The 25,149-nt window shown below is 36.6% G+C and overlaps 2 pseudogenes; one reads left to right on the forward strand and one right to left on the reverse strand.

The window, feature by feature from the left end:
* Window positions 1–10,148: 10,148 nt before the first annotated feature.
* Window positions 10,149–12,953, forward strand: LOC139812920 (uncharacterized; annotated as a pseudogene).
* Window positions 12,954–14,214: 1,261 nt separating this feature from the next.
* On the reverse strand, window positions 14,215–24,896 carry LOC139812923 (protein FAM50 homolog; annotated as a pseudogene).
* Window positions 24,897–25,149: the final 253 nt, after the last annotated feature.

Here is a 25,149-nt window from a genome sequence, read left to right on the forward strand (position 1 = left end):
GTTATTGGAGAAGACACATTACATTCCTCTAATTCCAAATCGTTCAGGATCCGCGCATTATCTTCATCGCGACATATGTTCCGTGGTAGAGAGCTCGTTGTACTAAAATTGAACAGCAAAGATATGTAAAAAAGTGTACTTTTTCATATATATTAAAGCCTATATATGGAGGGGTAAAAGCCATAGTGCAAGTGGTGTAAGTTAAAATTTTTTAAATATTGATTCGTGTACATAGATGCAATCTGTGCGATATATAAATCGCATCTATGCACACAAGTCAATATTTTAAAACTGAAAAGTTCGATTTTTATATTTAATTATTTCAACATTATTTCTCGAAACTATTGTAACTATCGTTTATCAGATTTGACTATTTCAGCACTCTTTCTCGTAACTATCGCATCGTTTTTAAGATTGTACCATTTCAGCACTTTATATCGAAACTATTGTATCGTTTTTAAGATTTTACCATTTCAGCACTCTTTCTTCAAACTATTCTAACTATCGAATTGAAGATTTTATCATTTCAGCACTGATTTTTAAAATTATTCTAACTATCGTCTTTTAGATTTTATCATTTCAGCACTGATTTTTAAAATTATTCTAACGATCGTCTTTCAGATTTCATCATTTTAGCACTCTTTTTCAAAATTATTGCAACTATCGGTTTTAAGATTTTCCCATTTCAGTACTCTTTCTTGAAATTATTCTATCGTCTTTTACATTTGACCATTTCAGCACTCTTTCTAAAAATTATTCTAAGTATCGTTCTTCAGATTTGACTATTTCAGTACTGTTTTTTAAAATTATTCTAACTATCGATTTAAATATTTTCCTATTTTATCACTGTTTCTTAAAACTATTCTAACTATCGATTTAAAGATTTTCCTATTTTATCACTGTTTCTTAAAACTATTCCAACTGTCGTTTTTAAGATTTTATCATTTCGGCACTGTTTCTCCAAAATATTGTAACTATCGATTTAAAGATTTTACCATTTCAGTACTCTTTCTCAAAATTATTCTATCGTCTTTAAGATTCGATCATTTCAGCACTGTTTCATCAAAATATTCCATCATTTTTCAGATTTGACTTTCAGTTTTAACTTACACCACTATATATAGCTTTTACCCATCCATATAAGACAAGTTATTACGTACGGGGGGTTTCTTGTGCAGCCTCGTCTAGAAATTGCATCCTTGAACAGAAGCGGAATGTACTTTTCTGGCGGACGTCCCGCTTCCGCACACGATTCGCTGCGTACGTAACTTTTCATTTTTTTACGAGCTTTCGAATAGCAGTCTCTCGGAGGTATGTCCATCGAGATTTCATCCACGCTACATCTTTAAAACCTGAAAATTCCTAGTTTAAATAACGAATTCAGAGGCAGGATTCTGTAAATCCTTAACGAGTTTCGATATCATTGCGCAGCTTTTTAACATATATAATACCTGCGCATATATAATACTAAAACTGTCGGAGTTATGGGAAATCCCGCTACAGCTCGCTTACACGAATACAAACGTACATATTTAGCCCATTTGCGAGTGCACATTAAATATACATTTATGAGTACATAAAACAAAGTAAAATGATAATATATATATATTACCAAGATTATTAAAGACTTGATTCCACAATTCTCATCGTACACAGGAGCTTCGCTTTTGAACTGGCAACTTTTGATTCCATAGACCTGGTCTCTGCTCTACGGCATCGATGAGCATCTCGTCCATGATGTCTGCCGAGTATGAAGTAGACTCATTGCGCTCTACTCATCTCCGATGGTAGTGCGTCTCTCTGCGTACTTTCTCCTATTTCCTTCAATTCTGTTTACACATAAATTATATACTTATTAAATATATTTAATTTTTGCAAACAAATGTTAAAAAATATTTGTTTTCAAATAAAATTACTCATTGTAGCACGCCCCTTCTCGTCGCGACAACGCGAGGACACGAATACTTTCGTCATAGCTTTCGAAGCACTTATGGGGGCTTGAATCTCCGCACACACAGGATCCGTACATTATCTGCCCACAGTAACCGCATTTTACAGCCTGCAAATATCAAACACATGTATAACTACATGAATCGCATAATATTTGATATGTTGTTCGCAATGAAAATATCTACGTGCTGAAAATCATGCGGTTAAAACCATATGGAAAAACAATGTGGTAAAACCACATTGTAAAAAAAATCCACATATATGCGTTCAATAATTAAAAAAGGTGCGATTTCTTTGACGCGCTAGAAACCAGCGCGGCGGCGTCAAGAAAATGTAGTGGGGTCTCGAAGTTCAGACCGTCTCAACTTTTTAGCGTACCGCAAAATTCAACGAAACTTCTTCCCCCACTACATTTTCTTGACGCTGCCGCGCTGGTTTCTAGCGTCATTGAAATCGCACCTTAATGGGACTGCACCCTCTAAGTTTTATAGGATCATCGATAACTTTCCCCTCGGTTTTAATTTGACTATACATATACCACTCGATTTAGATTTCTTTTCGTTTCGTTTCTCTCGAACCATAATTCCAAAGAGACTTACTATTTATTACATCTTTCTTCAACGTCATTAATTATTCTTATCGCATATGACAAATTGGCTCTATCAATAACTTTTTGCAGTAGTTTAGAATAATTTTTACATTCATATTCAGTCTCTTCGTTATTACAACTTTTTTTTCATTTATCATACATTTCTTTAGTATTGGGCGCTACAATGATACCCTGTGCGATCCATTTTTGGTCTTTTAAAAACAAATTTTTGTTTTCATTCGTAGCTAAATCGACAATATTTTTCATCTTACATACAAGCAATTGCAGTGCATTATTTGCATTTTTGATATTTTTCACTACCCTCCCCCTCTTCTTTTTGACTCAAATCTCGCAATTTTGTAAAATCAAGAGAGACACGGTATAGCGTTTCGCGCCAAGTACGCGTCTTGCGTTACGCGACACGTAAGCCAACGCACAAAGAAAAACGTATAAGCAAGCTAGACTTCCAGTATGGGATCCCGCGCGGTATTGTAATATCTTATAATTAATTCTTTTTTTCCACCATTATGTATTATAAGATTGCTAATACATACTGTTTATCGATACGTCGATACGCGATTATCAACAAACTAGAGGATTACCGACAGGGATAGTTTGCGCGATTATCATGATTTATTACGTTCGTGGTTCTAGTCTTGATATTTTATGTCAATGACGCGATGCGCATCCGTGAACTGAGCAAGGATTCATAACGAACGAAGCAAACGAAAGAAGCCATTAGTATTCCAATTTGTAAGTAGAGTGTTTGCTGTCCCTTTTTGCGTATAATTATGAAAAATATTAAATATTTATGTACTTGTAGGATTGTCTCTGGAATTTGACGCAACCGCGTGTGTGTTTACGGTGTCTAAAGGTATGTAACACAATACATATAAAATTACCGTCTCGATCATTCGATATCATTTGGAACATTTTTAAGGTAGTTTGTCCGTGACGATACTGTTAAACAGTCAATTATACAGATAAACGACATTGTGGTATTTGGCTGGGATTGTCCGTGTTACGGATGTGTGTAAATCTCATATGTATAGTCGCGGACAGAAAGGTTGTCCGAAGAAAGGTTGTCCGACTACTTGAGCCGTATTCGTAGCAGTAGAATACGGGTGTATAAGTCGGACAACCTTTCTGTCCACATATATATATACACACACTAATGTATACTATTATACATCTTTAAAGGTTAGCCGTCATATTCTTACAAGTTCTTTTATCATCTAGTTTTTCATTAAATACACGTATGTAAAAAAAAGCTAACTTTTATTTACATTGTACATGTGTGTAGAACACGTTTACGTTAATATGCTGTCTAAATTTTTGCAAGATTCCTAAAAAAATGAGTTTACGGATGTACTACCTTAAAATCGGTGAGATATATTGCAGAAATTGTTATTGTTATTTCATTCTTGCAAATAAAAATATAAAATATGATTATTTTACAGGTGTTTGTATTTTGGAAGATGTATGTTATACAATACGCGATGTTTTACGCTTCGTGAGATCAATTTCAATCACAGTCTCTTGAGATAATTTCGAGATGTATAATTATTACGTACAATTAAGAAGCTATAATGATAATAATATACATATAGAATTATTATTACATTATCGAGAATAAAATTTAGAATGGAAATTTCATTTGTCTTACTCGATAGTTATTTTAGTCTAGATAGACAGTTTTATATAGAATTTCATGTCAATAATACATCGTTAATAAGAAAAATCACAACTATTGTAATTTTAAACAACCAACAATTATAACAGTTAACTTTTTCGGGTGTTTCGAAAAAAATTTTTACTTTTATATATTTTTTTGCAAAATATTGCAAAGTGATTTCAAAAATATTTTTTTCTATAACAATACAGCTTGTAAAAGACAAGTACATCTGTAAAAAAAAATAAAAAATTATGTTTTACATTTCTTTTATACGTAGCATTAAAATATACAAGTAATGGTATATACATGTTAAATATCTGAGTTTATAATTTGTGAATGTTACATATATATTTTATTATTATATGGTTTTACTGTCAAACTTAGATAAATTTAAAAAGCTGTCTTTTAAAAAAGTTTCCGTATTACAAAATATATTTAAAAAATGTTAATTATTGTGTTCCATAGTAGACTACATACGAAATATATAGGGTGTATTGTTTTAAGTGATTCAGCTGAATGTCTCTTAAAGTAAAAGAGATTGGAAAAATTGTTTCAGACAAAAGTTGTTTGGTTCAAAGGGGGACATAAGATGGTGTCATTGGTTTGACGATAGATGGTTGTTTAAAGCTCACGCGAACACACCTTTAATTTCTTAAATGGAAACCCCTATTTTTCAATGCATATTCTTGTAGCTAATCTCGCCAGCTTTTCAAAACAATATAATTAAGTATTTTTTCGTTAAGAACTTTTGGAATTACAAGGCTTGAAAGTTCTAGTATTTTGACATAAAATACAAAATATCTTGTAAAACATTAAGTTTTCGGTAACGTTACCTTAATACTTTTATGCGCAGAATAATGAGACGAATCAATTGGTATGAAAAAAAAAAACATAGTTGCTTTTAAGAAAAAGTATGCAGATGCGTGTTGCAAATTACATATTTTTTCTTAAACAAACTATGCCTTTTTTCGTATCAATTGATTCGTCTCATTATTCTGTGCATAAAAGTTTTAAAGTAACATTACCAAAAAAAATAATGTTTTACAAGATATTTTGTATTTTATGTCTAAATACTACAACTTTCATGCCTTATAATTCCAAAAGTTCTTAACGAAAAAATACTTAATTATAGTGTTTTGAAAAGCTGGCGAAATTAGCTACAAGAATATGTATTGGAAAATATGGGTTTCCATTTCAAAAATTACAGGTGTCGTTCACGTGAGCTTTAAACGACCATTCATGGTGAAACCAATGACACCATCTTACGTCCCCCTTCGAACCAAACAACTTTTGTCTAAAACAATTTTTCCAATCTCTTTTACTTTAAGAGATATTCAGCTGAATCACTTAAAATGATGCACCCTATATCACAGGGTGATTTCAATTTAAGTGCCAATTATCTCCGTCATTTATCTCAGAAAGTATTGGTTCGTTGGAAAAATGTTTCAGATAAAAGTTGAACGGTTTAGAAGGGGCCAATAAACAATCTTATTAGATTTTGGGTCAAGCATCCGTGTTGGGCCCAGTACGACCTAAATTAAATTTTTTAAATGTTTAGCTTACAATATCTCGATAATTATTTGTCGAAGGAAAAAATAGTATTTGTCTCAAGAATATGCTGTTGCAATAATATTCCCATTTTGATACTTGTGTATAGATATATACATATCTCCTTGGAGCTTTAATACATAAATATATTTTTTTGTAAAAAATTTGAGATACTATTGCAACAGCATATTCTTGAGATCAAATCAAGTCAGAAAGTCCTGTACTACTTTTTCCTCTGACGGACAATTATGAGAATATCGTAAGAGCTAAAAATATTTTTAAAAATTCACCAAGTTTTCTTACATTTTAAAAAGTATTACACATAAAAAAATGTTTCGGACAAAAGTTGTTTAAATTAATAAGTAAAAAAAGACAAAAAAAAATGAAGATTTCTATTTCAATAATTTAACTTGGGCGCTATTGGACCCAACATAGTTCGCGGATCTAAAATATAATAAAATCGTATATATATATATATTGGCATCCTCTGTCAATACTTTCTTAGATAATTAAAGGAGATAATTAGCACACAAAATATTAAAATTTATACATTTATTTTGTCTTATCAATAATTCTCTTAATAATTTTCTGGTTTATTTTTTGATATTAAATTTATGTATCAAATTGTGAGAACATTACGTTATATATTATATTCTAATTTCCATAAATATTCAGTATAATAACATAAAAAACTTTTTTAACAGTTTGTCAGCACAGCTATTTAATATTTAACATTCGATATTTGAATATTTATATTTAGGTGTAAAAAATATGCGTACATGTAAGAGGGTACATTATTTAATAAAAATATTGGTTCCGTACATGATAAAAACTGACATAACTTAATTCTTTTTCATTATTGTATTAAGTTTAGTTTTATCAAAATATACCAAATGTAAAGTGTCCAATGGAAATTGTTTAATTTTGTTTATTTAATTCTTCCAAACAAGATACGCCTGTATGATGGTGAGGACAGGAAACTATAATATCTTTTTGTAAATTTTTATATCAGGAAATGTCTCTCGTTCCATTTTCAATAAAATATAATTCTTGAAAACATTTAAAACATTTTTCGTACGCATTATGACTTTTATTCGGAACAAATTTATTAGAATTTTCTGGTTTTTAATTCTTATTGTACATAAAATTGAATTACAATCTACTTTGTGATATAAAAGTCAGTTTGTCTGTACGGTTCAACAATTTGTAACATTAATCAAATGAGATATATTTAATTCACTACGATTAAGGTTGTCTATATCATTGTTTCTTCTTTTTCAGTCAATTATCTATATCCTCGTATCATTGTTTTTTCTTTATTAAGCAATTATTTATATCTTTTTATTTTTTAAATACAGAGTGAGTCATTTTATCGACGCAGGCAAATATCTAAAAAAATTAGCAAGTTATGGAACAATGTTTCAGACAAAAGTTGTACGGTCTAAAGAAAGATACATGATTCCGATGTAAGTCATATCGTAGATGTTGTTTTCAAGACATATTCTAAAGACGACTAATTTTTTAAATTAATACTACGCTACAAATAGCAGTCTGTTCTTGTTTTTTATCATTCAGATCAGGTATATTCTGTGTATATTTTTAAGCCCTAATACTCTTTACATTTCCTTATATTTTTATTACTTTTTCAAATGACAAGTATACCTTTTTTGCGTCGCAAAACTACCGGTGTTGAAAAGACGTTCGTCTCTGCTCCATTTGTTCGTACGCACTTGAATAAAAAACGAAATTGTGCGAAATTTTTTAAGCTACAATTCATATATCTACATAAATTTCCGTAAAGTTGATATTTTCCAAAGTTATTAGCGAATAACTGTTTTTTTTTTTTTTACATTTCGGAGCCTCCCCTGCCCGCAACGTAGCGTCTACACACGACGACGACTTTTAATACGTAAAACTGTACCCTACAAGAAGCCCGTTTGAAAAATTTCAGCCGTCAGTATTATTTTCTCCGAATTTTGTCATTTTACTGGCCTGTTATCGAGTGGCAAATTAGAACCTGCGGTTGATATGGGATTTATCCAAGTTTTATTTACAAAATATTTCATCGAGTTGCTACAAAACAATATAAACAATGTACAGACATAATCATATATTTATAATTAAATTAAATATTTGAATAATATATTTAACCTCATAAAAATCACAGGTTTTTGGGCTGTTGCCACTTTGGGCGTTACGATCCTTTAGACTTGTACTATTTTTAATGTGTCTATTTTTCAAGAGCATTGTGCCGCAGTAACTCCATATATATCCTTCGGAATTCATACTTTTCGCTATGGGTGGCGTAGTTATACTTATCGCTCGTCACAACGCTCATGGAATCTTTTCTTTCTCGTTCGTCAAATGTTAAACAGGGACGAAACGATGCTCGCGAGCGTCGCGAGCGATAAGTGGAACGCAGCCTATATTATTAAAAACTCCCGTATGTTAATTTTCCCCTGCTTACAGCTTCTTCGTATTCTTTATATAACGACAGTGAAAGAAGAGTCTCATTTTCTGTCTGTACGAATGACGATTATTGTTTGCACAAATCATAATTGAATATATCAATATATGAGAAACAATATTCATGTAAGTATATACGCACAATACCAAGTACGTATAAACGTAACGTTAATGTAAAAAAACAATCAGAATTTTCAATTTTTTCAACGAATTATATTTTACTCGATACGCGAATCTTTCTTCTTTAAATGTATTTAAAGTTGATTCATCTAATTCATTTTTATCGACACATTCTTCCAGTAGGTGAGCTAGCTCAATTTTTTCGTGATTATTTTGGTACTTGTGAAACTTTTTGTGGTGATTCATAATGTTATTCAATGACTAAAGCTCCGGGGATTGACAAAAAAGTATGTCGCTTTGGGTGGTACAGCCACCCCCACTTGTGCAAAATATATGTTTTTCAAGTCATTTCGGTACGTCAGTCATTTTGCACCATAATTCTTTGATATATTCTACGACTATTATGATATTTGACTGACAAAAAAATGGGTCGCTTGTGAGTGGTAGGACCGTCAAAAAATGTTTACGTTACGTTGTCAAGAGAAAAAGGAGGGAACACGCAGCGCGACTAAGAGCGGCTACAATTACACGACAATGAAGGTTGTCCCAAACCCCATGTTGTCGCACCTCGTTTTACTCGTCTCGACGAGCCCTACGCGAATCCACGGTCGTTCCTAGCGTTCGACTACTTTTTTTCCTAATAATTTTTTTTCTCACGTTTCAGATAATCCATTCATTCAAGCATCACTCGGAAAAAGGTAAGTATTCGATCGTTTATTTATTTTATTACGCGATCAACTTTAACGAATAACTTTAATCTTGTTAACGTTTCCTTCTTACAGACGAACATGGCCGACGAAAGCAGCAGCAGCAGCGGCAGCAGCTACGTAAACGACGACGAGAAGCAGGAGGAGAAGGAAAAGAATGAGAAGAAGGAGGAGAAGGAGAAGGAGGAGGAGGAGGAGGAGGAGGAGGAGGAGGACCCCGACAATCCTCAGCCAGGACCGAGCAGCGCGAAGATACGTCGGTAAGTATTTCGAGTATATATACTAAGCGTGCGTGTGTATGTGTGTGTGCGTGCGTGCGTGCGTGCGTGCGTGCGTATTAATCACTTTTTCTCTTTTCAGCATCAAGCGCGAAGCGCTTATCGTTGATAAGCCGCCGGAACCCTTCAAACCGATACCTATTGATCACCACACTAGGCACATAGAAAAGCCGCACTACAAGCCAAAACGATTAACGACAACGTCGAAGAACGAAAACAACAAAAAGTGCACTATAAGTTTTTTGCACGACACACCAGACGAGACGGAGAACGAGGATGAGGACGAGGACGAAGACGAGGACGAGGACGGACGAGGACGAGGACGAGAACGAGGACGAGGACGAGAAGGAGGAGAAGTAGCGCGAAGATACGGACTGCGCTAATAGAATTGTACCCCTTGTTTTAATAAAAAAAAGGTTTGACAAGAATGTCGTCTATTTCATTGCCCTCCCACCCTTTCCTTCCCATTTCCCCCTTTCCCCCCCGTCGACGTGGCCGTCACCTTGACGTGGTGACGGTGCTTGAGCGCCGCGTGTTCCCTCCTTGCGCGGGAGGAGGAAACGCGCGGCGCGATCAAGAGCGGCCACGATTACGCGCGACGATGGACCATTTTATTTCTAATAATTATTTCTTTTTATGTTTCATAGTGATTCCAGAGAGCGAGACCTCCATAATTAGACATCCCGAGAGCGAGAAGCCTAATTATTCGAGACCTCGTCAAACCGAAAAGTAAGTATTCGATCCTCGTTACATTTTCTTACACACGGTCGAGTTGAACGATCAACTTTTGTTCTTAAACGTTCACTTTGGTACAGATGGCGGACAGAGACAGCAGCAGCAGCAGCAGCAGCAGCAGCAGCAGCGACGGCAACGAAACCGATTACGACAGCGGCAACGAATGGGCGATACCAATACACCTGTCAAAACGACAGGAGTATTGGATTAGGAGGAGGGACGCCGAACTCCACGCCATCGTCGTACGAAAGGGTGGCGGAGCGGCAGCGTCGTTAGCCTGTAAACAATTTATGAGGAATTGGAAGACCCCCAATTCGCCGCCTTCCGATTCGGACGTTGAAAATCTGACCGTCCGGCCTAGGGGGTGTTTCAACACCCATCTAGATTTGAATAGTTGGCAGCCGGACAAGGAGGAACATTTCCGCGTCCGGGCCGACTTCTTTTGCAATATATCCGCCGACATTATGTCGAGATCGGCCAATGACGAGGACGTTTGGCAGGCCCACGAAAGGATAATTGAGAGCCTCAGGCTGCAATTGGACGAGGAGTCGGAGAAGGAAAGGGAGGAAAGGGAGAAAAGGTATGCGTGCGTGCGTGCGTGCGTGCGTGCGTGCGTTTGCGTGTTGATCACTTAATCTTTTTTCAGCATCAGGCGCGAGGAGGAGAAGGCGGAGCAGGAACAAGAGGAGGAGGACGAGGACGAGGACGAGGAGGACGAGTACGAGGATCCCGACGATCCGCAGCCGGGGCCGAGCAGCGCCAAGATCCGTCGGTAAGTGTACCTCGAGTGTATACACCACGAGTGTATATACACTCCTCACCTTCTCTCTATTTCGTTTTATTTAACGCGTTCGTACGCTAGCTATAATCGTTCCCTGTTTTATTATTTCAGTCTTCGCTAAAGGGGAAAAAACAACCGCGAAGGGAGAACGTTGTTTCAACGTAGAGGTGTAAAAAAAATGTATATATATTGTAAAAAAAGTAGCGTTTAATGATAACTTTGATATAAATGTCGTAGATTTCATTGGCGCCCCCGTCTCTTTCCCTTTCCTAACTATCGATTTTAAGATTTTCCTATTTCAGCACTGTTTTTCTAAATTATTCTAACTATCGATTTGAAGATTTTCCTATTTCACCACTTTTTTTAAAAAGTATCGTAACTATCGTCTTTAAGATTTGACCATTTCAGTACTCTTTCTCAAAATTATTCCATCGATTTTAAGATTTTCCTATTTCAGCACTGTTTTTCTAAATTATTCCAACTATCGATTTTCAGACTTGACCATTTCACCACTCTTTCTCATAATTATTCCAACTATCGTCTTTAAGATTTTACCATTTCAGTACTCTTTCTCAAAATTATTCTAACTATCGATTTTCAGATGTTATTATTTCAGTACTCTTTCCAAAAATTATTGCAACTAATTTAATTTCTATGAATTTTACTTCAATTTCACTTAAATTTTAAACAATTAAACTTGAATTTAACAGGAATTTTATTTGAATTTCAAGCAATTTAACTTTAATTTCTATGAATTTTATTTCGATTAAAAGCAACAAAAAATATTGGGTACATCCTATTCTTCGACGAAAACAACAAGGAGATTGGCGTAATTTGATACATGAAACGCGGTCGCAAGATGTATTGAAATTTTTCGAATACATGAAGATGACGCGATACGTTTGACTATATATTACGAAAGGTAGGACCTTTGATAACAAAAATGGAAACTAATGGGAGAGTTCCTATTCCAGCATCTGCAAGATTAGCTATGATTATACGGTATGTATAGCAGTAAAAAAATAGGAAATATTTTATATCCTAAAAATTGGGCTTTCAGGGTATGAAAAGTGTTGTCAATTTTTTCCAGTAGTGTAATTACATTAACAATTAAAATATTTAATATTAAGCAATACATAAAAAAATATTTACAAGATAAATACTAAATTAGCATTCATGAACTGAATTTGTAGTTATGTAGCAAGTGGAGATGGGCTCCATAGCATTTCATTACGCTATCGGACTGGGAGAAGTACCACATGAGGTATAATAAAGGAAACTTGTCAAGCTATATGTGATTGTTTTCACGAAGAAGTGTTATTTACTCCTACACAAGATAAATGACGAGAAATAGCTGAGGAATTTTAAGAAATATGGAACTTTCCAAATTGTATCGGTGCTTTACACGTTAAGCATGCGTTGCTATAATTGTAAGATTATATAAAAACAATTTTAAGAACGTCTAATTTTGAAAAGTTGAAAAAAAATTATTACAGATTCAAATAACTGTTGTTTTCACAGTGTCTCGAAAAAGCAAGAAGCACATATTATAATTATTAAGGATTCCATAGTATAATTTTTATGTCGCTTGTGTCCGCTAAGTATACATTTTTAATCGTTGATATCGGTGCTCAAGGCAGACACAGCGCGATGGAGGAGTATTTAAACATTCCGCAATGGGACAACGATTTTACAATAATGCAATTAATTTACCTGATCCCACTGCCATTAACATCAGACATAATGTACCATATGTTACGGTAGCTGACGAGGCCTTTCAACCGAATGCATTTATGACGCTACCGTATATCCATCGTCGATCAGGCTAATCAGGCAACAACGAATATTCACGTATAGATTGAGTAGAGCTCGACTAGTGGTAGAAAATGCATTTGGCATACCAGCAAGTCGGCGTATTTTCCATAAACCTATAAATACTAGTCTCGAAACGGCAGATGCGATAGTTGAAGCAACGGTTTGTTTACATAATCTTTCGATGGATACTTAGTATTACTGTTTAGAAAGTTACGTTGACAAAACTTGTATAAATGGACAAGTACGTGAAGGAGAATGGAGAAAAACGAATATTATAAATGACTCGTAAACGGTTAGAACTCTCTTTCCATCAATCTCAGGATCAAGCTCGTAACAACCTTGATCATACCGCATATTGATTACTGTTGCCTTGTATACCATGGTCTGACCAAGGAACTGAACACCAAGTTGCAGAGACTTGTCAATTGTTGTATTAGGTTTATTTACGACCTTAAGCGAGATGAACACATTACTCCATATCGACGTAGGTTGAATTGGCTTTCCGTTGAAAATAGACGGTACTACTTTCTTGGATGCCAGATTTATCGTATCCTGCACTTGAGCTCACCATCATACCTGCGTGAACTTTTTACTCCGCCTGATCCTACTCTTAGGAAGTCTGACCGGCTTGCTTCATCTTCTACTCAAACTTTTCATATTCCCGCTCATAGAACAGTCGCCTATAGATCCTCTTTCCAGCTTTCCTCCATTTACTTCTGGCATTCTCTTCCTAACTCAGTTACCTCAGCATCGTCTTTTGCATCATTTAAAAGCCTACTTCGCATGTTCTTGCTTTCATCTGAATCGGACGTGTAAGTCTTGTGTTCTTTCTTCTTTTTTCTTCATTGTTCTGTGCACTCCCTATTTTTGTATTATATTGCGTTACCCTATTAGGTTTTAAGTTGCGCTAGTCCCTAAGTTGCGTTAGCTATAAGTTTGTTTTAGTATTATATTACTTTGTCTGAGAGTGAGCATATGCAGTTGTAATCAGACATTGTTGTCTTTTTTTGCCCCTTAGCCATTGCTCGGGCATAATTAAACGTATCAATCAATCAATCTCTCTCTCTCTCTCTCTCTCTTTCTCTCTCTCTCTCTCTCTCTCTCTCTCTCTCTCTCTCTCTCTCTCTCTCTCTCTCTCTCTCTCTCTCTCTCTCTCTCTCTCTCTCTCTCTCTCTCTCTCTCTCTCTCTCTCTCGTTTAATATTTGTAGCAAACAAAATTGAAAATAAAAACACTTAATGTAAAACAGAAAAACTCTAAATTATTAACATAACTTTGAATAATTTTAAACTAAAGATTATAAATTAACTTTCAAACACATAAACTATAAACATATTTTATTCCTATTCTTATCTTTCGCTTTAAAAAACTATTACTGTTTTTAAATCTATACCTATATTTTATTATTATATTGTATAATAATATATATATATATATATATATATATATATATATATATATATATATAGGTATATATATATATATATTCATTGTAAATAGATTAAATAGATATATATATATATATATATATATATATATATCTAGCTGTTTTATAATGAATCAATTGTACGATGAAACAAAGTTATTTATCTGGTTATAATATTTACAGTCCTTGAATCTGAATTCTTTAAACAAAATTGGACAATTCGTTGAATCTAAGATCAGATTTTAGCTTTCTTCCTATTTTTATCCGACACTGTATACTTGTAACTTTTCGTTGGATCAAAAGGTTCCCATCTACTCGCTGGAAAAATGTGTTTGTTCCTCTCGTACCATGATCTAATGAGAAAAATAAAAAAATAACATAAAAAAGAATTATGCAAAATATTCTTTTAATAATAAATACCTAAGTAAAACTTTTCCGACATGTGATTCCTCGGTTTTGACAGAAGCATCGTGCATAATACGAATATCATCGTGAACGTCAAATGTGAACAGAGGCCCGCTCTTTCCTCGTGCCTAATCGCAATATTACATACATTAAAATAACATGCCAACATTGTGATATTGCTTCATAAGTTTTATCATTTGGTATATTTACCTTAGTTACAATAAAATCAGTTACAGTTGCAGTAAAACGTATAATGGTGCGGTAATATAAGATTCTCTTTGACATACATTAACTGATCTGCCATTACTGTTTTAAGCTGGCTGAATTCGGGCCTCAGAACTTCTAAACATCTCTGAAGAACCTAATAGATAGAATTACCTGTATGTGAAAATTTAATTTATGCAGCAGAACATTATATATCATGCCAATGTTACTCCAAAAGTGACACTGGAGTATTTTAATAACTTAAACGTTCTCTAAACCACTGAGACATTCACCTTTCTTCATTATAACACTCCGACGATGGTCAGATCCATCCCAATAACTGAATGTGATCTCAATTTCTTCTTCCTTCAACGCGTTCTGCTTTCTAGCCCATTCTTGTCTCAATTCTTCCCTAAGTTTATTTTTCTCCTCGTCCTTTTCCCTACTGGCAAAAAACATGTATCTACATCTGGATTTTTCTAAATCTTCTTAATCGCAGGGCCATCAGATTGCACATTTTCTGACTGCGGGGATTTTTCGGCATTGTCTTCGTCAGAAGACATCTCAGCTTCATCTTCGTCTTCGTCCAGATTAAAAGACAAAGCTTGAATCTGTCTCTTCTGTTTGTTCTTTTCTGTCTGCTTCGCCGCTAGTGCTCTTTCCTTTTTTTGCTTTTTTTCACGTTCCTTCTATCAAAGCATAAAATACACGTACAAAAATACAAATTATGAGATAATCAGGATCATAAAAAGATTGTAAGAAATTACTTGTGAGTATCAGGATTCGTGAATGTTCGCTCAATTTAACGGCGGATTTTCTCTTGCATTCCGCGTGATCGACGATACATGCACATTTCGTGGCATCTAGCCTTAGCATCTTTGTGGTATCGTCATCATGCATTAGGATTTTCTTCATATCCTATCTTCTGAAGAAGCCCATCGAAAGTTCTTGATATGTATGACTAGATGACATTCAGAGCACTAGGCAGAAATCACACACACACACACACACACACACACACACACACACACACACACACACACACACACACACACACACACACACACACACACACACACACACACACGCACACGCACACGCGCACACGCGCACACGCGCACACGCGCACACGCGCACACGCGCACACGCGCACACGCGCACACGCGCACACGCGCACACGCGCACACGCGCACACGCGCACACGCGCACACACACACACACACACACACACACACACACACACATATATATATATTCACGGCAAACCACGTATATAACATCGTGTTATTTTTATAACCTATTTACGCAAACGTTACTTTTGTAGTAACTTACGATACGATAATTCCTCCGTGTAAACGGGAGATTTTATAGTAACTATTATGATCGGAAATCAAGAGCCACCGTTGAAAGTAGTGAAGGTTACGTTTCTCTGATTGAGAGACGACGACGTATCTTAATATGAATTACTGTAAGTTACTATAGATGTACTCACTCGCGTAAACATATAGTTCGACAACTTTTACAAGACAGCATATACGTACGTGTGCCATTTTGAATATACCTTCCTTCTTTTAAAGATCTCCTCGACATCTCTCTGTGGTTATAATACTTTATATATTTCACTTACTACGTTTACACGCGAGCGTTACTTCTGTAGTAAACTTACGATAATTCCTTCGCGTGAACAGAATTTTCCTTCGCGTAAACGGGATTTTGTAGTAACTTACGATAATTTACTCCGCGTAAACGAGTGAATTATCGTAAGTTACTACAGAAGTAACGCTCGCGTAAACATACAGTTTGTCAACTTTTACAAGACAGCATATACGTACGTGTTTGTACGATTTTGTAGATACACCTTCTTTCTTAAAGATCTATCGGCATCAGCTCTCTACGGTTATATATATTTCACTATCTGTCACGACGCGGCAACGGTCACGACTATCACACACTTACACTTATCCTTTTCTAGGTTGTAAAAAACTGTCACTGTCACGCACTGCGACAGTGCACGAATGCACTCTCGTGTCAAAAATGGGAAAGTGACACACCAGCCGCCATTTTTGTCCGACGTGGACGTTTCTTAAAAAAAAATTTTCCACATTTGGACTTTGCATCGCAATATCTTCGCTCGTAGGGCACGTAACGGAAAAAAACTCTTATTTATAAATCAAACCCCAAGCTATCGATCGAACCTACTTAGAAATTGATCCGTTCACTCGTTATTGAGATCTCAAAATCTCGGATACTCGCAACTCATGCGTTCGCGTAAAAGAGTCACGGTGCGTCTCGCTTCGCGCGTACTTGGCGCGAGACACTACCGTGTCTCTTGATAGTGGTGTAAGTCAAATTTTTTTAAATTTTTTCTTACGTGAATGGATGCAATCTATACAATATATAAATTGCATATATACACACACGAAAAACTATAATCTTTGTTAAAGCAGAGAATAGTAGAAAGCATAAATACAGAGTATTCTCTGCTTTAACCGAGGCTTTAACCAAAAGCACTGTTATCTGTTTTAATTGTAATCCTTTAAATTATCCCAGAACATTTTTCAAATTAAAAGTTTCAAAGAAATCTGAGAGGATGCCGTTATTATACTACATATTTACTAAAATTTATTTTGTTGTTGTTGCTAATTTCGTGAATATGTTATATGATACTGTTACGTCCAACCCCGGGATTAGGATATGAAAATCTGGGAAGCAAGGGAAAGGCTAACCAGAAGGGTCGGGGGAAGGGAGGACGCAGCTAGATACTTACAAATGTCGCTCGCAGGTACGCGCTCTGAGACGCGTGGCGCGAGCCGAGCGCACTTTTATGACTCAGAAAGGGTCAACGTCCGTAAAGACGTTAGGACGCCTTTTGTGAGCGGTGCGATCGTCGATCCTTTTTCGAGTCAGAGAATTTAATCCCTTTAACTCAGGATCGGACCTCGTGCAATTTCGAGAAAGGGAGGTAATTTGTGGGCGAGGTCTTATTTAAAATGAAAAAAAAAAAAAAACATTTAATTTAACCTTCCTAACAACTAAACATTTATTACAATAAAAATGATATTTGTTGATAACATTGAGCTGAACATTAATCACATAAAAAACATCGAAATTGTGAGGCAATTGAGATGAATGAACGGAGGCGAAATGAATGTCATTAGTGTGTGTGAGTGTGTAGTTATCGCGGGAGTTACATAGGTGCGGGGGTGGTCGGGCAAGATCTTTAAACCTACTTGGAAATGAACATCCTGCCCGCTATTATTACAATTGAAATCAGAATGTGATTACATGAATTTGGGTAGGTGTTATATGTGTGTAAACTAAATTAAGTCGGGCTTAAAATTAAAGTGTATGTAAATTAATGAAGTTAAGATTAGTCTAATGTTATGGTTTCAGGATCGCCTATGTCCTCGAAATCGAGAGTCGAGGCGGTTGAGGAGGTCGGGGACGGACTTCGGGAAGAGGAGGGGGAATCGGGAGGTTCTAGGAACCGGGCTGGATCGGGGTTGACGGGGGCCACGCGAACCGGGACCACGCGAGGCGGGACCACGGGAAACGGAGCCACGCGGCAAATAGGGCGAGAATGTTCAGCAATTGGGCGAGAGGGTAGGACAACTGGGCGATAAGACAAGATGATAGCGGGGCGATTCTGATGTGAAGAACAGGGTTCCTCCAAAAAAACTGGTAGGGGCGGTGGAATGGCGAGTCGCGGAGGACCGGCGTTGAGCTGCTCCCGGGGGAGTTCGACCTCCCGTCGCGCCCGCTTGTTCTGTCGATTTCTCTGTCGCCTGATCGTGCGGAGATTCTGTCCTCGAGGGGGTAGGACTTTCGGGTTCACTAAAATTATTTATTTATTTAGTCGATTTCTCTCTCGGACCCGGTCGGAAGCGAACAAAAGGAAATCGTCACGAGCTCAAGGGAGGGGAGGTCAGTGGACAGGCCGAGTCCGCGACAGCGACGAAAACGCCGGGAGCCAAGTCAGGCCCACGACAACGCCAACGACCGCTGGGAACTTGATGCCTACACCGACCGACCCACGATCACGAGCTCAGGGGGGTCAGTGGACCGGCTGAGTCCACGACAGCGACGAAGACGCCGGGAGCCAAGTCAGGCCCACGACAACGCCAACGACCGCTGGGAACCTGATGCCTACACTGACCGACCCCAAAATAATAAGCTTCCGAGGATCCGACAATCGATAGACCGTTTAACCCATTGGCTGTTTAAGAGAATTTTACTATTTGGGCCAAAAGTGTGTTGAAAAAAAGTTTATCGAATTATTATGAAACTTGATACCCTTATGTTTTTTGGGTCTCTGAATCCGAATATGATGTCAGATTTACAAAATTCAAAATGGCGGATCCAATATGGCGGATCAAAATTACAAAAAATGGTCTGATTTTCATCAAATTTGGTACCCTTATGTTTTTTGGGTCTCTGAATCCGAATATGATGTCAGATTTTCAAAATTCAAAATGGCAGATCTAATATGGCGGATCAAAATTACAAGAAATGTTCTGATTTTCATGAAATTTGGTACCCTTATGTTTTTTGGGTCTCTGAATCCGAATATGACATTAAAATTAAATAATGGCGGGTCCAATATGGCGGATCAAAATTACAAAAAATAGACGGAATTTTATTATTATTTTGAAGTTATTTAGATCTCCGAATCTAAATTTAACATTAGCGCCATATTACATCCGCCATTTTTTAATTTTGATGTCATATTCGGATTCAGAGACCCAAAAAACATAAGGGTACCAAATTTCATGAAAATCAGACCATTTTTTGTAATTTTGATCCGCCATATTGGATCCGCCATTTTGAATTTTGTACATTTGACTTCATATTCGGATTCAGAAACTCAAAAAACATAAGGGTACCAAATTTCATAAAAATCAGACCATTTTTTGTAATTTTGATCCGCCATATTGGATCCGCCATTTTGAATTTTGTACATCTGACTTCGGATTCGTAATCAGCGACCCCAAAAACCCCCGTGTAACAAGTTTCAAGCAAATTCAAAAAGTTTTACTTTGTTTTTTCTACGTTGCGGCTATAGCCGTCATACGCACTCTTGGCCACTTTTATTTTTGCGGCTATAGCCGTCATCGACAGTTAAGGGGTTAAGAAGGGGGGCGATAACGCGGAAAAGGAAAGAATCAAGAAAATTACGGGACTCACTACTTGATGAATTTCTGGTGGTTGTTGATTCTCTCTGAAATGGACGTTGGACTCGTCGGTGGGTGAGTCGGGGCGACTGATGGTTCGTCGGATCTGTTGCACTGACTCTAAACGTGGAGTCGAGACTCGAAACGAATGAGATTCAGATTATAATACCGAGCAATGCAGACTGGAACTTGGAAGGCTGAGAAAATTTCTCTGAGGGCGAGTCCTGCGACGTCGCGATTTAAATAGGAAGGTTCGAAGGATGGAAGGGGTGGATTTCGTGTGGGATGTGTCTGGTTTTCGTTTAAAGGATTTCTGGTTGGCGGAATGTTTCTAATTATTATTTAAGGGAATTCTTATTGGGCGAGATGTTTATCGCCCAAGGGGTAGATTTTGAGTTTACGCCTATCCTAGAAAGCTAGAGACGGTTATCGATTTTTCCGGTTTTCCATTGGTGAGCCCCCTCTTAAGGCCCCACTGTCTTACTGGGGGTGTAACCCATCGGTTCTTTCCAGTGACGCATTTGTTTTTTGGCTATCGCCGATTTCTCTTTTATTGGGATTCCTTACTTATCTCGCGACCCTGTTTTTATGTTGACAGACGATCCATACTTCTCAATTTTAAGTGCAGTTTTATTGCAAACAGAAACTTCCGCCACGTGCTCTTAAGATTTTTAAAAGCACGTATTAGGTTTCGTTTCTGTTTGTCGGAACATCGCAATATAATACAGATCTCCATCATCCCCCGTCTGGAGTTAAAGCTCCTTTCTGCGCGTCGTGTCGCCGGGTTTATAGTTATGGGCCAGACGAGGTTGACGAGAATCTGGTCACCATATTCCCCGTCTGTTAGTAATTTGTCATCTGAGAGGTTGCTTTTAGTTGCCCAAGCAAATAGGTAGTTTGATCATAAAAAAAAGGAATGCGAGATCTAACCTCACCCCGATCGATAACCGTCCGTACGCGGCTTGTTTATCCTAATTTTAGGGCTATTTTAGGTGCATAAGAATTCCCGCGAAAAAGGGATATCGTGGAGTCCGCAGGACGTAACAATACAAATGTTATAATCATATAATATATATGTATCATATAAAATGTTGCAACATAAATACAGTACCACTTCCGGTCCCATATAGCAATTGCAAGACACCTTCATAAACGTTCAGAGATTTATCAAACTAAATAATTTTTCTTTGTTCATACATGTACTATTTCCACATAAATATCAATCATTTATGTCTATTAGTACTCAAAATAACTGCTATATTTTTCAAACTTTTTTGTTTATAACTTTTTAATAAACAATGACCGCCAACTAAAACCTTCTGAAGGTTATTCAGGACGATGACCTTGACGACATACGTCAAGGTCAAGGTCATCGGTGAGGTTTGACCTAATATCATATTTACCTATAATAGCTTTAATAGTCTTTTTTTAACATTTGAATTTATATTAGGGGTATTCAAATAAGTTAAAGTTTAACGGTTTGACAGGTTATGTCGGGTTAAAGTCGGGTAAAAAGTTAATTTTTAAACTTTTAACCCAAAGATTAATGTGATAGGTTAATGAGTCACTTATGTATTTTGCATAACCTTAAAAAGTAGCACGCCCAAAGTTAATTAATTAACTTTTTACTCGACTTTAACCCGACATAACCTGTCAAACCGTTAAACTCTAACTTATTTGAATACCCCTACTGCACTAATTATTGCACAAAATAAATTATTTTATCCATGCACATATACCCACTTATTTACTTAAATTAATTTTGTCCTACCAGTCTTAATCTATTTGTCATCGGACAAATCTGAGCTTAAAAAACTTCCAACAGTTGCAAAATAAACGTTCTGCTGTATTAAAAGAACGTTTATATGTTTGTTTTATTTTGAAGAACTTCCTAAACTGGTGCACATCAGTAAGGGAGATCGGGGCTCGTTGGCACAGTTTTCACAATTTCAGCATTTGATTTTTTAAACAACTAATTATCATGATTAAACAGTACTAATATGATAGAGAGAACCTTTCTCTACATTTTCATAGCAGGAACGATCCTTTATACTATATAGTTTCTTTGTAATAAGTAAAATATGAACATGCTGCATTGTAGCCAGCTTGCCCCGATAGTAGAGGGTAAGTTCGCTATCGAATAACAAAATGCTATTGCAAAAAATTGTTAACTATTTTATAGATGTAGCTTTCTTCGATATATAAACATAAATATATATAGCAGCTTCTATCAGCATTATAAGTACAAAAATAAATATAAATATATCTAGCAACTTCTATTAGCATTATAAGTAGCAAATCACATATTTACACACGTCTCACGCTCGCGGCAACAGCAAGTCAAACTAAACGTACCTTAATCAATATAAGTCAACATATCCCATCTTTACATACGTTTGATTTAAGTCATTTTATTAAAATAATTTACTGTTGTTATCTTTTAACTAACAATAATACGTCACTTTGATTTACTTCTCAAGCTGAAGAACAAATACGATATTTTGAAACGCTCGAAAATTTACTTGCCACCTCTTGAATCAGTTTTCTCTTTTTTTATTGTAATACTTGTTTGATTTAAATAAAACTTTGGGAAAAGTATCTATGTCATAAAAAAGATATTTTGAGTCTGTTTTCTATTGCTGAACTGGCTGAACTAGTTCAGAGTTTATCTTTTTCCTTCCAATGTCGCAAGGTGGAGTAACAGAAATAAACTCTGAACTAGGCAGTTCAGCAATTGTAATAACTTTTCCACATTGTTTCTTTCCATAAATACATAAACGGAACGCATTGCTAATTTGCCTCTTGTGCCAACGAGCCCCGATCTTCCTTAAGTTAGAGTGAAACAAGTATATTTTGTTTCACTTTAACTTATTGCATGAATCAGTTGCCTGTACCAGTTCAGGAAATTTCTTCGAAAAAGAATAGACGCCATAGATGGTATAATGCATAAAGCTAAAACATTCTCACGCATGTCTTAAAAACGTCATAAATTATTATTAAAAAAACGTTTCTATAATAATTTCTTAAACGTTATTTTATCAAAAAAGAAAGTTTCATTGAACGTTTTTCGAATGGACATTTTTACTCATGAGAATTAAATGTTTCTGGAAATCGATTATAAAACGTTTCGGAAAAACGCTTGTAAAACATTTTTGAAACGTGTATGTGCTACCTGGGAAAGGTATTTTATTCTAGAACTCAGTAAATTTATGATTTGCATACTTAAAAATTATGGGGAAGCAATGTGCAAGTCTCTACTTGCCCACTTAAAAGCTATGAGGAAGCAATGTGCAGGTTTCTACTTGCACTCTTAAAAACTATGGTGCTTTTTCATGCTGACGCTCGACGCTCGAGTTGAGCGTCAAAATTGATCACGTGATAGGTCACGTGATAGTCTTTTTAATTTCAGCGGCAAATGGCAAAAGCTCAACTGTGTTCAGCTTTGACGCTTGACGCTGGTTTCACTTAATTGCTTATGAATTGAAAATTGTTGACTGTAAATAAAGTGTGTATCGTTAAAATAACAGATATTAGTATAACAGATATTAGTTGCAATAAAGCTTTATCACAATAAAAAAAGTGTGCAAGTAGAAATGTGCACATTGCTTCCTCATAGTTTTTAAGTGTGCAAGTAGAAACTTGCACATTGCTTTCTCAAGGTGTCAATTCATGAGACGCTAAAAATGAGCGTCATCAACAAGGTGAATGTGGTAGTTTCGCTTTGACGCATCAAAGAAATGAAATTGAATTTGTTTAATGTTCAGCGTCGTTGCTGAATCATCGTTATACAATGAAACATAAACTTCGAAATAAAAGAAAATAGTTACCTTGTTATGGGCCGCGCGGGTATACAGGATAAAGCAGGGGCGGTGCCGACGCGACTCACCGTCCGCTGGATGTAATCTGTTAGCAAACAATTCACTCACTCACAGAAAGAGATATTGTTTCAGAGATATCGCAATATATCAACAACAATATAACCTTCACTCACTCACAGATGATGAGATAATGTCACGGTGTATCAACAACTATCACCAGATTTCTGGTCGTAGCTATCACCAGATAATTGGCGGATATGGATAGCTGCGATTAGCTGACGATTAACTCTCTGCACCTTACACACGAGAACGCGCGTACGATCGACGACCACGCGCAACGATGGACGATGTAGCGATGGATTTTTCGATTCGACGTCGCGCTCGATGTCCGTTTCAGGATTCAATGTGTCGCAAAAAACGGCGAAATGTGAGGAGAAGGTTATCACACGCGACGAGATCGCAACCACGATGATACCGTGCGATAAATGCAATTCGAAATGACCAATCGGCACACAGTGTTCTCCCGCGACAATATCCTTCTCACGAGTCTCACGTAGCAAGTGTCGAGTCAACTGAAAATCTATAGTATATGTAACGTAAACTATAGATTTTTAGCGCTGGCAGCGCTGGTAGTGAATTTTGGAACATTACAAAAAACGAGCTTGAAAATCTCTAGAATTCTCCAAATCACCAAACTGGCAACACTACAGTATGGTAGACGATACTTTTTAAATACAATATCTCATATAATAAATTTTTTCCTTCCTCTCTCTCTCTCTCTCTCTCTCTCTCTCTCTCTCTCTCTCTCTCAAGTCTTTTTTCTGCTTGTCACGCGCCTTATTCGCTTTCTTGGAGATTGCCACTTGACTCCGAGTATTTTCGTGACAAGCTTCATTTCTCATCCTAACCTATTCTTGGAATCATCGTGTAATTCTCGGAGTTGCCTGTAAAATACGTCGACTCCGTCTGCGCATGCGTTGTCGATCTGCTCTTCCTGCTCTTTACTTTCTTCTGGTTGGATGTGTGCATGCAGCTAACTGAGTGGTGCCTGCGGTGATCTGCGTGAGCGGCCTTGCCTGATTGGTTGCAGTACGATACTGGTGGTGACTTCTGGTGATATTGCGTCGAGTGACACTGTTGAGAACTGTTGTGAACCTTGTGCTCTTGTAACCAGTTTATAGTTACATAGTTTATTTCTGAGATGCTCATGCAGCGCGAGCGTGTGTGCATCAAGTGCACCAAAACAATCGCTGGTCAATCCGTCTCCTGTACTGTATGCGCGAGGGAGTTTCATCCAGGTTGTGTCAAATCGTACTTAACTATGAAAGCTGCTGGTGACTGTTGCAAGTCTCAGCTGTCGAGTATGTCGATCGTGAGAGATGAACGCCGTGCGTTCTCTCCTACTGTTTTGAGTGACACCGCGTCTGTTGTTGTCGGTGCCGCGCACTCAGGCGCGCAGGCG

This window comes from Temnothorax longispinosus, chromosome 5, assembly GCF_030848805.1.
Source record: "Temnothorax longispinosus isolate EJ_2023e chromosome 5, Tlon_JGU_v1, whole genome shotgun sequence".
In the NCBI taxonomy this organism is placed as follows: Eukaryota; Metazoa; Arthropoda; class Insecta; order Hymenoptera; family Formicidae; genus Temnothorax; species Temnothorax longispinosus.